The following is a 5,144-nucleotide window of genomic DNA, read 5'->3' on the forward strand; positions in this document are numbered from 1 at the left end:
TACTGTAGCATTTTGAAGTAATTGACCCATGAATTTAACAAATGTGACATTTCAGTTCAAGGAGAAATTGCATTGTTGGCCCATTTGGAGGTACTATATCTCAGGTGCCTTTGAGGGTGCGTTAAAAGTTGCACTGGGGCCTTATACCCAGTGTGCTTGACTGTCACCATGCACAATTTCAGACATTTGTACAGTAACATTTTGAAAGTATGCACCCATGAACTTGTCAGATATAACAATACAATTAGAATAGCCAATGCATTGTTGGCCCATTTGGAGGCGCTATATCTCAGCTGCCTTTGAGGGAGCATTAAAAGTTGCACAGGGGTCTTATTCCCGGCGCACTTGACTGCCACCATGCACAGTTCCAGACATGTGCAAATGTGTTTTAAACACACTGTCACAGCAGCCAGAAAAAAACAATAAAAATAAAAATGTAATCACCATTATGGTAACCTCAAATGAAACAAAATTTCCATTGAACTCTATTGGTAATGACGGAACTTGCGACCATAATGGCTTTGAGAAACGCACTGTTGGTTAGTAATAGTTGAAGCTGGTAATGCTGTTTGTGGAGTTGTTTAATTCTCCTCTGCTGAAATCTTGAGTTCTTGTGTTTCTGCTCGTCTCCTTTTCTCTTATCTTCTTTCCTTCGCTGATTCTGCTAGTTAACAGGCTTCGTAAAGCTGAGATGACTATGAATAATATATAAAGATTTTGTGGCTTGGATAAGGTTCAGTTCTGGTTTATTTCTTTGCTCTTTTGGCTGACATGTGGCATTGCTATGGCAATGGTATGGTATATATTTACACTAGCGAACCTTATTCATTTGAAGTTAGTTGTCATTCTAAATGTTTAAAGGATATTCCATGTATGTATTGGAAGAACGTTTGTTCATAACTTTGAGAGAACCTTTCCAGAACGTTAGCCAAAGCTATGAGAACGTTCCCTGTTAGCTGGGATCATTCACTAACCTTCATGCTGTTCCAAGAAATTACTATAATAGTCCATATGACTTGTACTCTATTTTCCCAAACTTAGCCTAATGTGAACAACAGCATGAAATGTCAGTCTTATTCACTGATAATGTTCCTGCTGCAGTTCTCAAAATTGCCTGTTGCAACACATGAAACACATTTACTTTTTTTGGAAAATAGCAGTTCTATCTTGACTTTCAGAATATTTGACCATGGTACTGGATATGACAATGTTAAAGGGGACCTATTATGCAAACTTCACTTTTACATGGTGTTTGAACATAAATTTTCCAACCAGATGGAACTGGATTTAAATTTTGTGAATGTTCTGATCCAATCTGACTTCTGACCTGTAATGTTGCCTGGATCATAATCACACACTGTTCGCTCGTTGGCCAGAGGAGGACTGAGTGACTGAGTCTGGGTTCTCCCAAGGTTTCTTTCTCCATTCTGTCACTGATGGAGTTTTGGTTCCTTGCCACTGTCGCCTTGGCTTTTGGCTTGCTTAGTTGGGGACATTTAATATTCAACAAAACTATTGATCTGCCTTACTTAAGGTGGACGATGAGGCAATTTTATTCTAGAAACAAACTTGTTGTATTATTTTCATGTTATCACTGTGAAGCTGCCTTGATACAATCTGTGTTGTAAAAAGCGCTATATAAATAAAGGTGACTTGACTTGACTATAATAGGTTTACATGATTTAATGTCCAAAAACACATTATTTTTCATATAATGTACATTGTTGCAGCACCTGTTTTCACCCTCTGTCTGAAAGCTGTTTTAGTTTCTTTGAAACCTGTTTTCTGCTCTGATTGGTCAGCTGGCCCCAGTCTGCTGTGATTGGTCTACTGCTTAGTGCGTGTGTCAGACGGAAATGTGACGCCCCTTACCATAACCGGCGAGTAAACAATGTCAAAGAAATAACAAACGAGATGTTTGAAGCAGGTGTTTTCGGTTTGATAGCTCAGCTCCTTTTGGTGTGGACTATGTGCTTTGCAGATTATTTACATGCACAAACAGCTATATTACATACTAAAGGAAAGGTAAAATAAAAACATAATAGTTCATCTTTAAATGTTGGGCAAGCAAGCTCATTGGCTGCAGATCATCTGATGATGTGATAGTAGCAGATAAGCACTGATCAGCCTCCTGCTGGCTGCTGACAAAGGCCTCATCACCCATCCTCATCTTCCTTGACCTTTCTGCAGCTTTTGATACAGTTTCCCATACCGCCTTTCTGAGCTCATCAGCCTCAGTGGCACAGCACTGTCCTGCTTCCGGTCCTATCACACTGACCAGAAACAATTCATCACCCTAAATGGCTCAAATTCTGATCTAGCACCCGCCAACCATGGTGTACCCCAGGGCTCTGTGCTGCTGTTAACCATTTACATACCTGCTGGATACCCCAGGCACCAGGTTGCGGACTTTTGGAGACAGGGCTTTCTCTGCAAATGCTCCAACACTCTGGAACAGTCTACCACTCCACGTCCGCTGTGCCCCATCCCTGCCCATGTTCAAAATGCACCTTAAAGGGGTCATATAATGCCATTTTTGTACAAGCTAGTCTGATTCTTTAGGGTCTAAATTAAAAGTTTGTAATATACTTTAATTAAAAATTCCCATTAGTATTGTAAGAAAACACTTATTTTACTTGGTCAATATGACTTTACATGATAATGAGCTTTGCTCACCCCGCCTCTCTGTTCTGTGTACACCGTTTGTAACACAATAACACAATAACCATAACGCATTGTTCAGTATAAACGTGGGATTATGAATTATATTGAGAACATCATACATAGAAAACATGCCGTAATGTACCCTAAGTGTAAACCTTAGACGCATTCATTGTGAAGCGTGCAGCTAGCGATTTGCAAAGATTAATATAAATATTAATATAAAGTTTAATAAAACGTTACACTCACTTCAGTTGTTCTAGAGGTTCAGCAGGAACACGAATAGCTGGTACCGATCCTTTTTTCATGAGCAGCTTCTTAGCAAAACCAGCTTTATACTGACCCTCGTTTATAAAGCAGTCTGGTGAGAAATGATTCGCCGAAACATGAAAGCATTGACATTGCTCGTGGGGAATATTCCCTTTGAAAACAAACTCAGCCACTGCGTCTTCAGCGGTTCGGATTTAGGAACATTAAAATGACTGCTGTGTTCCTTATTACACCCAAGAACAGAACACCACAATCGCTTAGACGCCATTCTGCTCATAGACAGTGCTCCAGCAATATCAACAATGAGCGCGCCGGTCCGCGCAGACTATGATTGACAGCTCCCTCACGAGCGAGGGCGGGTCTGTGTTGAAACGATGCTGTCAATCAACAATCGTGTGAGGGGCTTCCGAGCGTGTGACGTCACAAAATCGAACGGCTCAATTTGAGGCAGGGGAAAACATATAAGGAGATTAAAAGAAAAACACTGGATGGATTTTTATCATTATATGATGGTTGTGTACAGACACTGCCAACACACATTTCAGTACAATCAACTTGTAAAAGTGCATGTACCATTAAATGTAGTACATGCCTACAATATCAAAGAGAAGTACATGAAGGTGAATAAATCCAAAGTTTTAATTTGGGGGGGGGGGGGGGGGGGATGTTCAAAGAATCTGTTGTTTTAAATGATAATTAATTAAATAATAGTCCTTTAGGGTAAAAGTGCTGATCCAGGGTTACTTCCTTGTTTTGTATGTTACTTGGACTGATTTAAAAATATATATTTTAGATCAACATTTTAAAATGGTTTTAGAGACAGCTGAAATTAACTCTATATATATATCCCATCATCCAACAGCTCAATACCCTCGTCCCGGGAGGAGGGAATGGGAGCTCATTACCCTCCTCCCTCCCCAGCTCCACCTCTCGTCCAGTCAGGATTCGGCATTATGATATACGCCATCCTTGGAACTTGTTTCTAAATGTTAAAATATTTCTTGAAACATTATGGTCACAAACCAGAAGTCCTAAGACTAAAAGGTAAAGCCCATGTGAATATGCAGAATGTGCTACCAATTATTATAGCCCAATTATTATAGGACAAAAAATATCAAGCATAGTTCTGGCAGATCCCGTTAGTCAAGCTCGCATCAGTGACTCTCAGCTGATCCACGTCTACCTATAGGAATACGACTGTATCACTGTATACATATATAACTCCTTCAGTATTATCAGCAGCTGTCGCATTTCTCAGGACAGGAGCTCATTACCCTCCTCCCTCCCCAGCTCCACCTCTTATCCAGTCAGGATTCGGCATTATGATCAGAACCATACCGCCAATCCAAACTGTATGCTAATTGTCAATCGTATTTGACGATAGTGACGACAGTTCCTGACAGAACTGATGTTATGATCATTCTTATGAACAGAAACCAAAATGGACTGAAACCTAACTAACTCTGTTTTAATGTGACATGTTATATATAAAGTGTTTAATAATAACTAGGTAATATTTAAAACAAGAAATCTCTCTGACATTATGATAATGGTTTCAAGGAATATTTAAGTCAGTTTTGAACTGACTTCATTAAGTTTTATTTAATGGATTGATTAATTGATTAATTAATTTTAATTTATTTAAAACTTAAAAGGTTGCTAATTGGATGTTGTTCTTTTTTAAGCAGGTAATTATTACATGATGCTGGTTAGTTATGTAAAAGTTTTTTTGTCCGAGGAAATTAGCACATGAATTCTTCCTGTATTGTAATCACAAAGATGTGTGTTGTGGCACACTTGTAATGAATATGTATTTTTTTGTATGTCCTTGGAAATTAAATACTTTGAAGTCTAAAACATTTTCACAAATGTTAAAATATATCACCCTTATCAATAACCACATCATGGCCCGTTATTTTTGTTTATTTTCTAAAATTAAAATGTTTTCATTTGAGATAAACCTTATCTGGTTTAATAGGGTTACATTCATATGACATGCAATTAAGTCCACACAAATCATGCAAATAATTTAACTATAGCCTGTTTATGTGACCATTCAATCTCCGATGGACAAAATCAAGTCTCGCCTTACATTTTTTCTTGTTCGAGAAGCCGTTTCACTCGAGGATAAACGTCACAATAAGAAACTAAAAAGTGTCGCAACTTCCGTTTCAAGTCGACTTTAAAATGTTCCCTAATTATGTCCAGTGACG

The sequence above is a fragment of the Rhinichthys klamathensis genome, unplaced genomic scaffold, assembly GCF_029890125.1.
Source record: "Rhinichthys klamathensis goyatoka isolate OS25496 unplaced genomic scaffold, OSU_Roscu_1.1 h1tg000065l_1, whole genome shotgun sequence".
Taxonomy (NCBI): Eukaryota; Metazoa; Chordata; class Actinopteri; order Cypriniformes; family Leuciscidae; genus Rhinichthys; species Rhinichthys klamathensis.